The following is an 18,545-nucleotide window of genomic DNA, read 5'->3' as shown; positions in this document are numbered from 1 at the left end:
TTTGTTATGATATCTGTGCAGCTGGCTCACTCTGCTCTTTAAATCCCAACTTGAAACTGATTTCTTAATTATTTCATTGCATATTCTTCTCATTTATATTTGGGGTTTTTAGTTGCTGGAACACATTCTAATGTTAGATGTTGTTCATTTGTTATCTCTCATTTGTCTTTTGTTTTTTTCTCACTGCAAAGTGCATAATGCTTCTGCAGGAAATGTTTGTTAATACATAAAGGAAAGCTGTTGTTTTGGAGCTTGCAGTGTGTATTCTGAATATGCAGAATTAACATAAAGAAAACCAGAAAAAAAGAATATGAGACCCTAGCAAACAAACAAACAATTACAATTAAAAGTCTAATTTTGCTTAAGAGACCTCAGCAAATCGTCAGTCAATGCCATAAGGAGAAACACAGATACTGTAATGGTTATTTTCTGAGATGTGAACTGAAGCTTTGTGTACTCAGCATAGTTGCTCTGATTCTCCTGTTTGGCAAGGTAAGGGTCTGTCTGGTAGATACAAGCATATGGTATTAAAATGGACAACAGTATGTTTGAAACTCAGATGCACAGACCAACTGCATTGGCACTATAGAGCTGTGCAAAATCTAGTGTAATTATATCTGAGTTTAGTTTACTGGAGCAGGGAACAGCAGTTCAGCACAAGAATGTGTTTATTAGGTGTTGATAAAGAATTGGAAAGGGATTATGATTCTTATGTAAGGCTATGCATATCAGGAGTTTTTGGTTGCAAGATCAAACAAGGAAAGCCTAGTTTGGGCCCATCCAAACAATAAACTTTTCTTTTTTCCTTTGTGGAAATAAAAGCCTAAAAAGATTTTATGTGGGATCAAATAGAAAATGGCTTTTTTACCCAAGTATTAAAAGCTTGGATTAGAGCAATTGTTACAAGCAGAGCAGGTGGTCCAGGGGTTTCCGTGAACCCTATGATTTGAAAATTCCCTTTCTTAGGTTCCCTCTTCTTACTGGAGAGGTTTGAACAGAGATCTGTATGGTGGGCAGTACCCTAAATCACTGGGCTTTGAATATTCTGAAGAACTCTCATTTTCTCTTATTGATGCTGACTAACTGTGAAAGTACTGGAAGAAGGATGAGAGCTCCTGTGTCATCTTAAGAGAAGTACTTTGAAATACTCTCTACTCCTTTCACCACTTAGATTAATGTTCTGACTGTTACGTTATAGTCTTTCTCTAGTTCAATGACTATTTTGAGAATTTTGTGGAAACAAAAAATGTTCGTCAGTACAGATGAAGACCACCTGAATTGTCTTTAGGAAGGTGAATTGGCATCATGGGTGAATGATGATGATTCAGATTTCTTTGAGGAGAGGATAGAATCGAACCTTGGTTTTTAATATTCTGGAGGAACTCAGTGACTACTGAGATTTCATATTAAAGATGGATTACACCCAACATTTCATGCACGCAGGGCATGTTCTGAATAGCCCAAATCAGTTTCTGCAGAGCAGCCAGGTAGAGAAAAGCCATGCTTGAAGATCTGCAGGTGGTTAGGTAGAGTGAAGAGCTAGGCAGCTGTAGGGATGACCAGAAGCAGATCTTCACGTGCATGGAGAATTTAACTGAAAAATCCTGAGTAGCTAGGATTAGCTAGAAGCTGAAAGCAGTAATGGAGAGCTTTGTTTGGATTTAGATGCCTGCAGGATCTTGTCTGACCACTGTTTTGCAAATACAAAGGCTATCTGGAGTAATAAAATTAAAAATTGATGTGTTTTTTTTTATTTCTATTTAAAAGATTCATTACCTATTTCAGTAGCTGTTGGTAGGCATTCACTGAAGCAGTTGATTTCTTGCAGGCGATGACTAATTGATGTTTAGTAAGCATAGTAGGTGATCATGCGTGGGACTTAGCTGCCTTATGTAGAGTTTTACTTCTGAGCTAGTCCCTCCAGACTGCCTTTGTAGTTAGCGGGGATCTAGTCAGTAGAGCCTGGTATACTTCACAGGCATCTAAAGTTAAGTGAGATGAATTCCTCCCCATCTCTTACTCTTGACATCAGTCCAGTCACTGAGATATGTTTTCCTGTCATGAGGTTGTTGGGGTTTATGGAGATGACTTAATCTCTCTGCTGTTATTTTTACTCCCAGTTTTGTAGGGTGAAAAGTCTTAGAATTTGTTGCCTCACCTGCAACTAGTGTCTTTTTTTCCGAATATCTTTAGACTCTGTTCCCTGATAAGGCCATACCAGCTCTGCAGATTTTCACATAATATACCATGTATCACACAACACCAAAGGCAACAAAAGCATTTGTTATAGCATGGAAAAAAATTGTTGTGGTTTTTTTTAAATATTTGTAATCCAACCAAATGTTTATAAAACATGTGGGCAGTCTTAGCATAGAGAGGATAACTGTGAAAACCTTATTCTGCAAAGATGTATAATTCAAAAGCTCAAAGTTTGTTCCGGCAGCCAGGTGTGCTTATATTTGGATTCATCATTGCAGCATCTTGAAGAACAGGACAGAAGAAATTTGCTTAATTGTTATTAATAATACTACTTTGGTGCCATGCCATTTATTCTAAATAACATCAAGAACTTTGTGGGATTCATTGCTAATTTTAGGTATAAGATTAATTTGCAAAATGGAAAAGCTCTTCACTACAATAGCATTCTTCACCACGAAACCAAGACTATACTTACTTGCATGCTTCACCTTAGACTGCTTTATCCTTAGTTGGTTATTGCTTCATAAAGACTGCTCTGCTCCTAAATAGTATTTATAGGTTCTTTGATGTTTTTATCTTAACATTGTTGCTTGCTTAAACGTTTATTCCAGAAGGTCTGGAAAATTATGTTTGCAACTACTGTTAATTTCCCCTATGAAATGTAGCTTATGCACAACTATTTGTCAGAGTCTATTGCAAGACATTTTAACTACAGACTAGTCCTAATCTGGCCAGTCTAAATCACAGTCACATTTTCTCTTGAATGGTAATGCACTACATTAGTTTCACAGCCTCTGAAACTGCATTTTAAGGACATATGCACTGCTTGGGCATCCATTCTCCTCAAACTGATGCATACTGATATGAATCCTAAGCAAACAGTTTTGGTACTGTTTTCCCAGCCTGTTTTTCCTGGGGTATAGAGACGGATAACATTTTCTGTTGACTTGGTCAAGACTGAAGGAAAAAAAGCAGACAGACAGACCTGTCCATTGCTGTGACTACCTAGACTGAAAAGCCAAACTCAGCAAACAGGCCATTCTTCATGCATAGAAGAAAATACTAGACAGAGTATCCAGCCAGCCAGGGATCACCAAATGTACCAGAGCAAAACCCATGGCTAAACTGAAACAGAAATATTTTATGTAAATTCATTCTTTTTCTTGCTTGCTACTCGATGCTGTCTCTCATGTCCTACTGCACGAGAGCTCAGGGTGCCTTTCTTAACTAGCTTTTCTTACCTTTCAGAATATTAAAAAATATGCAAAACAATTTTAGATAACATTTATGGTGTATATCTGTTACTATGTTGCATCTGTTTGTATACACACACACATGCTAAAAGCTATTTTTAAAGATTAGGAAGGTCACAAAGTCATGGGCTTGGCCTAGATTTGTGATCCCTTGGTTATACCCACGTCCGCCTGCCCCATCCCTCCCCAAGAGATTACTACTACCACAGCCGAGGCTGCCATTCAAATCCCCATGTATTAGCAAACTGAAAACAGTGGTGGTTCAAATTAAAAGTGCTACGCTGGACCAGCAGCTGCAAACTCAGTCTTTCTCCCATTTATTTGAAGTGGCTGAAGAGGTTACAATTTCCAGTTGTATGATCAATGCTGTTTTCAGCTGCTCCACCTATATCCAGCATGGATGGCAACATTACGGAATGAAAATATTAATGCTTCCCTTTTCAGTCATAGAGTTTTAATTTTTATCCCATATTATGTCAGCTACATTGCCCCATCTCTTCCTGCACCCTGAGAAGATGTGTTGCTCGACAATGTATTATTAGTATATCTTTCCTCCTTGTTCAAAATAGTTCCCAAATCCTAATCATGCAGGTTATGCAAACCCCACTCTGAAGACAATCTTGGAATTTCCATGGAAGACAGTTCTAGGCAGATGCTTATGTTTGATTTTGACTTGTATGACATGCAATATATGGAAGGTCATACATCATGTCAGACACGTTCCATTCATCAGAGTTCGTTTCCCAAATGCTTTGAGAAACTAGCCAAAATCACAACGTGGGAAATTCCTTAATGAAGAAGAGTGTTTGAGGATTCATTTGGACTTTCTTGTTCCAACAGCATCTACTATAATGATAACTGCCAGCTAGGGTTATACATCTCGGCAGGGGGAGTAGGTAACAGAAAAGCTCCAACTGCTTTTTATTCCACTTTCCTGGTGAGAAAAGATTCAGATTTCTCCAAACCTTTTGTTCTTCCCCATCAGAATCTCAACAAACTCATCAGGAAGCCCTTTCTTCCTCAATTAAAATAATGTCAAAACCACTTAATTTCCCTTTTGCAGTCCTACTTGGATCTAAATCTGCATTTGACATTTCATGCTACACCCAGTTCGAACAGATGTAGGCTCTGTGGCCTTACAATTAGGTACTATGTTAAGTGATATCTAATTTTAGGAGATGCCATATGGCTTTCCCTGTATTTTCCTAGACAGCTTACGAAAGGTAAGCATGCTGTTTCATTACAGAGATCCACCACTTCCTGAAGTCATGGGAAGGCTCATGCCTCCTCAAGAGAGTCCAGTGCTCCTTCGACCGCAATCCGTCACCAGACGATGTAGAGCCCTTCCTACCTCCTAGTTACAGAGATGATCTCAAAAAGAGAACATAGGGATTAATTAATATCAGGACATTGATCTCAAGCCTGAGAATATAAGTTTCAGGATGATGATGTAGCAGTCATTTTTCTATCTTTCCCATTAGAAGATGCCATTTGATTTTAGGGACTAGTAATCTCCAATTTTGAAGTTGCTATTCATTTCAGTGTAAGAGACCTCTCTTCTGTTATCTGACCATCTGGGATCCTTTTATAAGAAAAACATCATTCCAGTATTAGAAAGAATATTTCAGCTTGCCATATTTAATCAGAACATATTGAAGCAAGATGCAAAGCAGTAACAGATGAAAGCTAAACTCCTCCGTTAGATGCTAAGTGAGTATAACCTTCCTGTCTAGAGAGAGTCAAAGAGTTTAAGAAATTACTGGCTTAGTGTTATGCAGAAAATAATAAGGAGCAGTCATTTCATAATAATAATGACATAGTTAAAGTTAATTATAATAATAACACACACAAAGATTAAGACATGTTGATTATGACATATCTTAAGACATCTTAGGGGTTAAGATATACGTTGAAGAGAGTGTCAGGTTTGTCTCTGTGCCTCTCCCATTAGGGATTAGATCCCATTCTACAAGGCTAAAGGTAATCTCCTTGTTATCATTTTCCATTATGAAATTTTCAGTGCTGCTCTGTCAAGCTCTAACCACGTGTTTCCTAAACAGAGTCCATCTGACCAGTTGTCAGCCTCTCTGCTTGCTGGCGGTGCATCCATCACTCGGAGCGTGTTCCCTCCTCCCCTGCCAGCGCTGCTTATCCGACTGTTCCCGGAGTGGGAATCTACAGAAGGCACTTAAAGAAGAGACAGACGAGGCTGTTCCCCGGAAAGCAGCGCTCTTTGAGATGAACACAAGGAGATTTTTGGCCAATGCCTCACCACGTTCTGCTGAGTCAAGTCAGCATTAAGTGAATACAAATTCTCCCTTGGGAGTCCTAATTACAGCTGAGGATCTGAGGAGGTTATGGAAGGAAGCGGGAGGGCTGGAGTGCTTTCATAGCCTCTTCTTTTGAATATCCAGAAAAAATGCAAGGACCCATGGCACTGAGAACTGCAATTGCAGGCCATACCCAGCTTCACCCCTATTGATTTCATCTGCAGGACTCCTATTGGAGAAGGATTTTTGGGGTGACCGATTAACCAGTAGCAAGTCCCTACAAAGCTGTCTGTAGTGGGCATTGCTGTAAGATTTGCCAGCATCAGTGCTGTATCTTTTGTACACACAGCTGCTGGTGCTTAGTGTCCGTTTCTCCTTGCTTAAATTGATGTACATGGCATCTGAATATTTTTTCAGGGTATTTAGTATTTTGTAACAATTTATATCATTATAAGAATGCTTCAATGCAACGTGTTGAGAGTAATCAGCCTGTAGTTCATCTAAAGGCAGTAAAAAGCAAAAAGCAGTTACAGTCCTTTCTTGGAGTGACACAGCTGAAATAAATCCATCACTCAAAACGGTAGGCAATATTGTCTGGAGTCGGCTGTGCAGATGGAAGGTGTGATGGGTGGAAGTGGGTGTCACTGGCATACAGCCTGCAAAGCTGCGCATGAAAAGGCAGAGAGAAGCAACAAGAGGAGAAGTAAAAATGTGCTTTAGGGAGAAAGTCCAGCAAAAGAACTTTTTTGGCAAAAAGCGCTGGCTAAAAACAGGCTTGAAATGGCAAGAAAAGAAACTACCTTCTAGTGTTTAATTCCTGCTTGGTTAGAGGATCCATAAGCCAGAGGTTTCTGAACACTCTTCTGATTTGCATTTGGCAGCCAACAGCTTCAAGAGCGGGTCAGGGCACGGAGGGGTTTAGCTCAGCCCCGGCCTGCTGCTCCCTGCCTGGCTCTGCTCCAGCCCTCTGCCACCCCTCCCTGCAGCCTGGGGAAAGCACCCATTAGCGCCCTGTTCAGCACAACAGAGAAGCAAGATCAGGTTGGAAGACCTCCTAAAGCATCAGCCGGTAATTAAGGATCCTCACTTAGGAAGAACCTTGAGGCAGGATGATGACCTACCTCTGGGAAGAGGAGGTTGGGCTTTAAGTCAGTGTCAGTAGCTTGAGCACTCTTGGGTTGGGTTTTGTTTGGGTTTGTTTTTTTGGGTTTTGGAGGGGTTTTTTTGTTTTCTTTTTTTTTTTTTTCCTTTGTTTTGTTTTCTCTCTCATTTTAAATATCCTTACTTTATATTCCTAAGTGTTTTAGAATGAAGTGCTCCAAAATAGGAAGCACAGATAAAGAACAAGAGAATTTACAAATATTTGAACTAGTAATCATCCCCAGAATTCTGAGTACGAATTTTTGATACACAGTGTTACAAAAAAATAACAAAGCTACCTGTAGTGGGACATCAGGGAGACCTCCCAGAAAATTCTCTGAAAATGAGCAGTGTCTTGAATCTATCGAAGTGAAAGTCCAGTGGAGTATGATCTTCATTTTCTGGCACACACTGCCTTGCTTTCAGCCATTTTTTACACTTCGTTTTTGTCCATCCACTTTCAGATGTAACTAATCTCCCCTGAGTGGTGATTCCAGCATTGCTGCAGAAACCGTCCCACTGCACATTCCCTAATAAAAAATACGCCGCAACAGGTTATATTTAACAAGGAAAAGAGGAATAGAAAGTGGTACATCTGCACAATGAATATAATATAGCATTGACTTGGAATTTCCTGACTTCGGCAGTCCCTCCAAAATAATAATGCATTAATAGATTTACACTTAGCTTTCTGCTTTTAAAAGGAAAATATTTGAAAGCAAAAGTCTTTTCATCTTCCAAGTTCTTCTGGCTCTGTGTGTGAGATAGTGGAAATAACACAGGACTGTGTAACCACAGCAAACAAGTGGGGTGGGAATTCTGTAGCTGCTCGGCTGGCCTGAAGCAGAGCGGTAGTGAAGGAGCAGCCTGGATTTTGGATTTAATAGGTGGAACTTTTTTTTCCCCTAAACTCCATTCATTTCTATGGATGAAAATAAAATTACTCTGTTATAGGCAGAACTGGTGGTGACCTATAATTAAGGATGTGTGACATTTCCATTATAAGAGGCAGGTTTTAGTTGGCTATAATTTCAGCTGTTGGTCTGTCTAAATTTTAACTGATTAGGCAGGAGTTTCCTTTTCTGGATCTGACTTTTTCAAGAGGGATGCAGCAGAGAAAGAATGAGAAGTTCAGCAAATTGCTCATCAGTATCTATAAAGCAATTAAGCAAAAATACATTATTTTGACCATCTAGAGAAGCTCTAAACACCTTGCTTAAAATTTGGCAAAGAAGTCACCCTCTTGTTGGGATGTCTTTTCTGCTCTCTGTGGAAAATCTCAGCCAATACATAGGCAGTAGAAAGTTGTTCAAATTTAGCACATGGATGGGAAGAAAAAAAAAAAATCCATCTACTCAGAACATGCTCCAAAGCAGGGACAGAATTAGCTCGCTGAGGAACACTTGATTGATCCACCAGTAAAAATGCTGAAAGGCAGCAGAAATATGTACATATTTAACCTCCTAGCAATTTTAACTTTAGTGGAGCTTAGCTGGTGGAATGTATGAAGTTATTTTTCTTCCCTGTTTTACCAATAAAATTCCATGATATAGACAAAACTTCAAAGTGTAGACTTTATTCTCTCTCTTATAAATGAATGTTGTCTTTAGCATCGCTGTAAAACCAAAATCATGACCCTCTGACTCACAGACTTCTTCCTAGGTGTTTTACTAGAAGGCATTACCAAATGCTCTTTGGGTACTGGCATTTTTAACCATATTAATAAAAATATCAACAATGTGTAAAAATGACATAATTTTGGGATCTTGGTCAGTGGAGATCAATCGACATTATCTGCATATAGCACTGTGTCATAGCTCCGTTCCCCATTAAGTCTGGTTTTAATATTCAGCCCATTGCTACCAAACAGGGATATTATTGATGCACCATAGTCGGAGGCTGTGATTCTGAAGCTTCCTCAGTGCTCTACCAAAGTAAAAATCCCTTCTGCTCTTCATTGTCCATGTATCCTCCCCCTATTATTTTTTTTCTGTCATCAATAAAATCTTCTAAGAAATAAAAAGGTGTAGAACCTGCATTACTACTGGTAAAACAACGGCCTTGCTATTGTTTACAGAAGCAGTGTCAATCTTTTGTTTCCATGATAAGAGAGCAAATGTGTTTGTTTTCCTTTGCAGGTTATTCGGGATGTCAATAATTTAAGATATTGGGTTTTGACACTTCACTGTTTTCCCATGGGAGTATTTGGAGATAAGTTCACAAACCAATAGGTTTTAAATAAGACATATTGCTTCTGGTTTGGAAACAGCTCTTCGAGCTGGGTGTACTGTACACCGAACGCCAAGGGGCGTAACCGACGGGCAAATGCCATCATTGCCAAGGCTTCCCGAGACGCTGGTGGATATTGGGTCAGGCCCTAGAGGTTATCTGTCTTCTTCCATTTAACTGCAGGCTTAGAGCAAGCCTGAGCAGCTTTTCCTGTGGTGAGCTTAAGCGTGGGGTCAGTGCAAACACATATATTCTTGTGGCTTTGTTGGACCTAGAAGATCCGGTGGGAGGACGTATGCAACTTAGTTGTGATTGCTGCAAGCTGTGAGCATGACCAGGGACACTGCAGAGCTTCAAAACCTTGTTGAAGACTATGTTAAGGTTAATGACATTGGATATGCAACTGATTTACAGCATGCTGAAAGCATCTGTCCTATATAAGATATAGAAGAATAAACAACGTGAACTGGGACTTTTTTGATGTGCAAGTTTAAGACATTGCTGCATCCTAAAGTAATCTAGGAAGTTTTGTTTGTTTTTTTTTCAGACTAAAGAGAAAATACCGATTTTCGGTAATTAAAAATCGCAATGTGTATGTTGCTCACAAGTTCTAGAAGCTAAATCAAGGTTTTGTCTACCGCTTATGTGGTATCTACCTAGTGCATGTCCTATTATTTAGCTTAAGGGAAAAAAAATGTGCTGGCATTATTTTTTTCCATCTGTTCCATAACCTCTGATATTGAGCTTCTAAAAAGCTCAAAGCAGACTAAACAGGTCACAGTCAAAACAGTAAGGTTGCTTTTCATGCATTCTTTAAATCACGTTTTAATTGTAGTTTTTAGTTTGTTTGCTAATTAGAAAACAGGTCCACAATGTGATATCTATCTTATTCCATTTGAATCAATAAACAGAGAAGTCATGAGAAAGGGATGTCTTCCCTTCAGGGAGTCTTTTCTTGTTAATGTTGACTCAGGTTGTTAGTGCTTATTCTTGTCTCCTTTCCTCTTCTGCCTACTTCCCAGTCTTTTCTCTTTCAGTTCCCCCTCTTGTTTCCCAATGTGAGATCTGTTGCCTTACACAAGACACGTATGCATTTGTCCTTCATATTTACCTGCTGTGTCGTGAGTATGCTGTATTTTTCAGTCTGCATTGCAAAAGCTCGCTCTTTAACCAGGCAGAATGATGCTTTTTAAGCTTATAAAAATTTCAAACGTGGGTTTCATTGAAAGTGAAACAAGAGAAATACTTCAGCTATAAATAATGGATATGCACTTTTAAATAACTTGTGAGACCTGTTTGGAATTATCCCGAAGGTTTGCCTCCCACCTGAAAATCACAGCACTGGCTGAGAAATGAGTACTGCATGTGCTTGCAACTTGATTAAATTGAGATACGTTACTAAATGTCTCACTTTTTTGGTTTGCTCTGTGCTTTGGACGGCATAGTCAGATTTTATAACTTCTCTTTTATGGTTAGCTGAGTCTGATTCCTGCAAAGACTTAACATGTATGTTTAACTTTATTTTGGTTAACTGTCTGTGTAAAGACTTTTTAGATTTGGGACCCTGATTAGTTTCTTCCTTGCTGAAAAGACCGCTGTAAATTTCAATAGGGAAACAGAAAAGTCCCTTAACAATTTTTAAGGAAGCTTTTAAAACAGTGATTTGAGGATGTACTATTTAAAGTGAATTGCATCAGATATACTGGGTTATTTTGAAATAAAAAATATCTGAATAACAGTGACCTGCTTTTGTGTGTTGAGGCTTGCTACTGCACACTAGGAAATTCAGAAGCTATTTGTAAGGGAGCGAATAATCAGAAATTCAAGTGTAACCAAATGCTGTGGGGTTCGAGGGCTGCAATTCCCACTCATTTAACCACGAGTGCAGGATATATTGGGTCCCTGCGGACTCTTGACACTCCTTGCTTGTACTCCGTATTGCTCCTGTGTGTCAGCTCTGAAGGGCTTCTCCTGTGATCTGGAAATAAAGAAAGGTCAGTTAAAACAAATACCATAAAAGGACACAGTAGAATTTTTCAAATTTTAGAAACATCATCTATCTTCAAATCCCCTCACTAGACCTACATTAAAATAATGATCGCAACCCAAATATAGAACATTTGAACTGTCCTTTTCCAGGCCAGATGTGCTATGTTATGTAATGCCATTTTAGGGTGATTGCCGGAGCTTGGAGTAAAAGGAAAATGAACATATTGTAGATATTGTTCCAAAGAGCAAATGTCATAAAAAATGTTATAAAACTCAAAGCCTTGAGCAAAAAATTTTAGCAAACACAAGTTCTACTCAGAGCCTTGCCTACGTACGGGCTGAACTCTCCAGCAAGGTACAATCCAGCCACGGGCCCCAGAGGTTACGATAAGATGAGAGACCAAATACACATCCCTACACCAGCACACTTTACCCAGCTACAAAAGCATTGTAACTCCTAAGAGCTTATTCCTCCAGGCACGGCACATTTCTAAGTTAAATGCACCACAGCAGAAATTTTCTCCATATGCTTTTCAAAACCCTATTAAATAAAAAACATCCAAGCAAGTAGTTGTTGATACGTATGTGCAACAGGCTTCCCAGAAATTCTTTGTAAATAGAACATCAATGTTTTCCACTGTTCGCAGAGAGGAAATCTGCTGAGTTCAGGCCGCTGTAATCAAATCCACATTGCAAAGTCACAAATAGAGAAACAAAGGACAATCACTGTCCATTTTTTGCACTGCGGATGCATTAATCAGACTCCATTTTCTTCACTGCTTCAGACTGCATTCTCAGGGTGATGTGCCAGCCTCCTGCCTCTGTCGCCTCCGTCACTGCAGTCGGAGCTGGGACAGCACACTCGCCACTTGAAGCATTTCACGGTTGTGATCCCAAGCAGAAGACCAACGTCTACACAGAGCATTGGAGAGGCAGATATACCAGGAGAAAGACTTGGAGCATCTACATTAAGTGTCTGAACACAAATAGGGAGCATACCACAAGAGTCACCGAGCTCAGTCGACCTGAGGAGCATTTCTTCCCATTCAAATCTCTTTTCACTGTGAAGAAAATTTTCTTCCTTTTCAGGCATTCTGTAGGAAGAGCAAAAATAGGAACCCCGCTACGCCTGGCCTCTCTGCAGGGAGGTGAGAGCGGGCGAGGACAGAGGGTGCTGCGCTGTGGTTATGCCTGGGGCACAACCTGCACAGGAGCTCACTGTCCCCGACCAGAAAGGTGCCCTTCAGCGGCTGGCTTGTTCGGGGAGGGGACGGCAGAGCAGCTCCGCTCTGCAAGAGCAGCAGGGAAGGCTGCATCTGAGCTCTGTTCCCTGAAGGGCTACGCCTTGGGGTGTTTGTATTTTAGGCACCTTTACCTCCACCTCGTAGACTAGTGATGGGAGAGAGGATAAATAGTCTTTCCCAGGGCTATTGAAGAGAAACCTGCTTCCCTCTGGGAGAGGGACTCAGCAGTAAATGGGCAGCATTTGTAGGCTGTTAAAGTACCCCCATGGCTTCAGACTCTTTGTAAGGCTGACTATGGGGTAGGAATAGGTAGGTAGTTCGGGCACAGCAGATACTGGTAATGTGCCAGCTCTTTTTCCCATATGCTTTGTCTCTGGACTCGGCTAACTGGGCCTGTCTGCGCCCAGTCCGAGATTTCTGACTTGGCTCTGGGAAGGCTGCTGTACCTTCACAGTCCTCAAGCATTATTCAGAAAAGCCAGTGTGGGTTTTCAAACCCGTTTAGTTCTGCAAATGTGTTTCATTGCTGCAGTATTTCTGCCATTTTTTTTCCTTTAACATCAATGACATCAATAGGAGAGATTTAAAGACAGCAACATCTTATCTCCTCTCTGGCTTTATTTATGAGGTTTTTTTAGTCTCATAAGGTAGTTTACGCATAAAATAAACTGCTTAACCTTGTAGCCTTCCTCTGCACCTATCCCAATTTGACTTTGTCTTTTCTGAATGTGAGCAACCCAGTGATTCAAAAGATTTCGGGAGAGGTGTGACCAATGCCTTGGACAAGGACCCGAATTCTTCCTATGCTCTGCCAACACTTTTTTGTATCCTGCGATCATGTTTTGCATCCTATGATCATGTTTGTCATTTCTCAGGACTGCACCGACTGGTAGGCTGTGGTAATCCTGTGATCAACCAGCACGATCATGCTTATCTCCCCCCTCTGTTGTTTCCGTTTCATTCTTGTTGTTAGTTGAAGCTCTTGACCTCATACTTCCTACTTTTAAGTTCCAGCTCATTTCGATTACCTCACTCCCCCTTTCTGACTCTTTCTGAAAAAAATATGCCATATTGATGATGCCACCTTATCCTCATTATTAGCTATTATTTTTTCTAAGGCACTGGTATTTTATGTAAAATAATACTGTAAAACTCTTAAGTAGGAGAATCGGGAGGCCTTGCTTTTTTTTGAGTTGCATCAATTCAGATAATCTTAGACCGCGTGTGCCTGCCCGCTGCACAAGGGCTGGAAAGCGAGTGTTGCAGTAGCTGGCAACACAGGCGGAGTCTGCAGCTCACCGGGAATCACTGTAGGGTTTTTATGCAATTGATTAAATGATATTGTGCACAGTCATCAAAAACGGAGCTTCCCAATATATGTAATGATGTGCTTTGTTCTAATCCTTGCCTGCATAATATCAGAGGAACATCTATTTCTAGATAAAATAAATGTAAATGAATATAACCAAGCCTGACAAAGTTATCAGACTTTCCAATTGCTGGAGCTAAACTGAGGGAATATAATTTCCCCGCCCTGTTCCCAATAAAATATTTTAAAAACTCACAGGTGGAGGATTTGCTGCTTTAGGGGGCCAGCACAGCAGATCTCCGAGTGGTCATGCAGCAGAAACAGCAGTGATCCCTGTGTCCCGAAAAGGTGGGTTTGAAGAAGTGGTAGAGATTTTATAGTAGCTGAAATATAAATAAAGGAGAAAGGCAAATGTCTGAGGATGAGTCAGCCAAGAGGTGAATGCATTTACTCATAAGTGGGCTGTTTTGTAGATCACACCGAGACTTAGAAACCAAGATAAGGCTGCAGAGTCTGTGCTTGAAATTTTTAGAAATCTTTGATTAATTGCATCAAAGGTGAGGGTGACATCTAAAATGTCCCTGCTCCTTTCCTTCTTTCTTTTATTCAGCTCCTGTTTCTTTAGCCTTCTTTTCTCTTGCCTTTTCCTTTTGCTCTTTATTTTTTTTCTCTAATTAAATATAAATAAAAAGGACTGCATGTTCTGTGCTGTCACTTATGATATATAACTTCTCACCAGCAATCCCAGATTCAGTAGTGATTTTAACTGACAGTTTGTAATTAAATAAAGATAGAAGGTTTATAGGTTTCAACTGCATATCTGCATTTCTTATCTTCTGGGTGGTTTTTGCGAACTTAACAGTGTATAAATCAGGACTTTTTTACATGTGTACATGTATAAACATTTCTGCTTTAGATCTGATCAGATTAGTATTATTTAGGTCACCCCTAGTCAAGAAAGCTGTGCTGACATAGCAATATCAGCAAGGGGAGTGATTGGGGTTTAGCTTTCTTTTTTCCTTTCTGAAAATCTGAGTGTAGTGTGCAGCGAAACTAGATGAATCCCTGCAAGGACATAACAAAAACTCATGCTTTTTCTGGGAGAGCTTATTTTCCTTTGGGTAAAGCTCTACAGCTCAGATGACTTTTTTTTTTTTTTTTCTTCTTTTTCCCCCCTTTCCAGTCGTCTGTACACTGTTTCTAAACGAGGCAAGGCTGCCAGCATGGCTGCAGCAGTGCGGCTCTGTCGGCAAATTTCCTGCCGGAGCCAGAGACGACACTTCTCCGGTGCGGCGCTGCCATGGGTTGGACTTTCGGTATGAGCCGGATCCTTCCACCACCACTCAGGCTGGAGCAGTGGGTCAGCCGGGGGTGAGAGGAGGAGCGGCAGGAGCCGGCCCTCCATGCCTGGGGAGGCTCGGCCACCTCCGGCAGCACTCCGGCTCCCTGGCAGGAGCTGGCCCTTGGCGGCCGCCGAGCCGATGTGTTTCCCCACGTCCTGCCAGCTCCAGGCAGACAGACCGGCCGCGAGAACAGCTGCAGAGCAGGAAGCGAACTCAGAGCTGAAAACTGATTTTGAGCAGCAGCGGTCGGGACGGAGGATGCCTGATGCAGCTCTGCTCCCTCGACCGTGTACCAGCTTCCCAGTGGGACTGTGCATGTACCACAACAGCAGCATACAGCCCTCCTGCAGGAACACTTCCATGCTAAACCTCAGGAAGCAAACCTGAATGCATTCACGTACACTCAAACAGGTGAAAAACCTCTGGGCACCTCGCATCATTTTAAAAGATTTAGTACTATAATTTTCACAATATAAAATCCAATGATCTGAAGGTGAAATTGTTTTCTTCTTTAGCCTTGTAGTGAGTTGTCTTTCTGAGGAGAGGCCTCTTCTTTTCTTATCATTCTTCAGTGAGATAGCTGGCTTTTCTCTATGGAGGGGATCTGCATTGCCTCCCCAGGAGACCTGACATGGTCCCCCCAGTTCTGCTTGGAAAGCCGTGCCGCCAGGCCACCTCAGCTCCAGGTACACTTCCCAGTGAAGAGGATGCTGTGAAACAGGAAAATCGATTCCATCCTGGGTCCTATTCACATCCAACCTGGCAATCCCACTTCATGTTAGCAGAAGTACTAAAGACTGGGAAAACTTAGGTTATGCTATTCTGCTACAGAGCTCTCTGCAGTCTTCCTATTTTGTCTGTATTTACTCCCTTTCAGTATCAGTACTGCTCACTGGGAATTTGTTATGAAGTAAAAGCCTTAAATGCAAACTACTTCCCAGGCCAGTAAGAAATATTTAAACACTTCAAGCATTCAGTCTGTGATTCAGAGATTTATTTATAAAACTGTTGATTTTGGGACACTAAACCATTGCATTTAAACTGCAGAAGTGAGTCATATTTGTGGGAGGTAATTACTACCAGAAAGTACAACTAACTTTTGTAGGTTTCTCTGTAAAATGTCCACTTATGATCTGCAACTACTAAAAATAACATGCTTTGTTGAATTTCAGCACAAGTTATCTTTACAGAATTATGTGGCCTTATACATATATTCTGTTTTCCTGACCTATGATAAAATAAATGACTCACATGCCTGAGAATTTATTTGGGTGTTTTATGTGGACTGTCCTGACCAGGTAACTTGTTCAGCCTATATACTTTTCATGAAAACCAAAGACTTTGTGGTAACTACTAGAGAAAAGCCATTTAACATGGGAACAACGATTATAGCTAGCACTCACAAACAGTGTTTATTCATCAGAAAGATCTCTGATTTCTTGTATCATCTAAAACCACAATAATCTACTCAATCTGTTCTCTTCTCTGTGGTTAATAGGTCTTGGGAGTTGAGAGACTTCCAGATGTCCAACACCTGCAGAAGCTACTTGCAGAGCAGGAGGGAACTTTCCTCATTATCCCTCAGTCATGACTGAGGAATTCAAGTTTAACTTGTGGTCACTTAGCAGCACTCCCTACTAGCAGATGAGTCAGATGCTATGCCACCTATCCCAAGAGAATACCCTGCAGCTGGGTTCAGAAAAATAATGTCATCCATCCTGGCATACTAGGCTTTGAACAGTTTTTCCCATGTCAGTCAGGGAGAACTTAAGGTGCACTATAAACCCAAGCAGCCTTTCATTGCTAGCAGACCAAAAATGGAGTTGCTATCCAGAATTTAAACCACAGTCCTCTGAATACCTCCTTCCCCTTCAAAATGGGCAGTTATAGAAGAGGCCTTCCTTTAAAAACTGCAATTACGTGTGTGTGTGATTTGCCAGGAATCAGGTAGTCTCTGCTATGTTTCCCAGGAATCTTGTGACCAGATCACAGTCAGGAAGTCTTTCCCCTGTTCTCCCTGCTCCTCCAAAGTGAATCCAGCTCCCACCAACTGCATAGCCTCTGTGAGGTGATGGGGGTCAGAAATGGGGAGGATGGGACTTGCGCTTGCCTTTCCATGGCTTTCTGAGGAAGAGAACTAAATATTATCATCCTTAACTATGCCTTTTGAGCAGCTCCACCCTATTCTACCCATGGTTCTCGGACAAATAAGCACTTAGTTTATTTTTCCTAGCTTTTTTTTTTCCCCCCCTCTTTCCTAGGATCAGGTTTTAATTACCAGCTGGCTCTGGTAAATGTGCTGCACTTGGCCATGGCAGCGGGGCTGGCTGGCAGAGGGTTTGTCCACAGTAAGGGAGCTCCCCATGCTGCTGGGATGCCACTCCGATGTACCCACTCAGGAGGAGGGCTGGCCGAGTGTCAACCCACACTTCGACACACTACACATAGCGGGATGTCGGCTGGTGGTCGGGGAAGGTCAGGACTGCCTCCCGTCAGCTTTGAAGTGGCCTTGGGCACACTTTACATTAAGTAACAAATTGCATCTTTGAGGTGTTGTATTAGTGCTACTTGCTACAGCAGAGTAGGGTTGGAAGGCAAATTGCCTTTTCCCTTGAATTCATTCTACAGGAATGTAGGAATTATGATTTCAATTTGATTAATGACCCACTCGCTCTAGTGTCTTCAGCCAAGGAGCAAGAGTCCCCAAAGCTTCAGAGAAAGAGACAAAACCTGGTAATAAATATTTATATAAGATGCTTTTTAGGCAAAATTCTTCCTAACATCAAAGTTATTTTTGCATGAAAGGTTTATGAAAGATGAGCACCCATCTCTTCTTCTGGTGGCTTCTGCGGTGGAAGGAAACAGTTGCATCCCAAACAAAATGCAGCGATGGGCTTGAAATTACATAGCCATATATTATGGCTATTATGTCACTGTCAAAATGGGCTAAAGATAAAACTAAACATATTTTTTTCTGTTTTCAGAGACATTTTAGAGTTTTCAGTGTTCATACTGGATGGAGGTTTAACCAGACAGTCCTTACCATACAATTGACAAGGAAGTTTAATGGCTGTGACCCTTTAGCAACCAGTGTATTAGGGATTCAGTGGTCATGGGTAATAAAGTTAGAGATACTTGCACTGAAATGAGCATTTTGTAGATGTAACTTAATTTCATAATCTCAAATCAGATAATTCTTGTCAATAATTTTTAAACTTCCTGATTTGAGAAGTTACGTTTGTACAGCTGGCATACGTTGAGGAGGGGGTCTCTTTTAATTCCTCAGCACTCCCTCAAGCCTTTCAGAAACCCTCCAAATGCCTGTGGGCTTTTAGGAAAGCTGGTGATCACCACTGAGCGTTGGGCTGCACTGTGAGCTGAATGCTTTGAGGTAGGCTCTGTGTTTGGTAAAGTGGGTCTACTTTTATGACTCGTAATTTTCCCTGCAGCAGTGAAAGAGCAGCGTATTCTGCTTCACTTATGCATTTAGATCTGCCCAGCTATTGCCTAGAGCTCAGTTCACATATTTGCAAAATACTGTTCTCCCTGCACTGAATCCTGATGGGTCTT

Source organism: Nipponia nippon, unplaced genomic scaffold (assembly GCF_047370975.1).
Source record: "Nipponia nippon isolate SJK-2023a ecotype South Korea unplaced genomic scaffold, ASM4737097v1 scaffold_1, whole genome shotgun sequence".
Classification (NCBI taxonomy): domain Eukaryota; kingdom Metazoa; phylum Chordata; class Aves; order Pelecaniformes; family Threskiornithidae; genus Nipponia; species Nipponia nippon.
Note: the sequence above shows the minus strand (reverse complement) of the source record.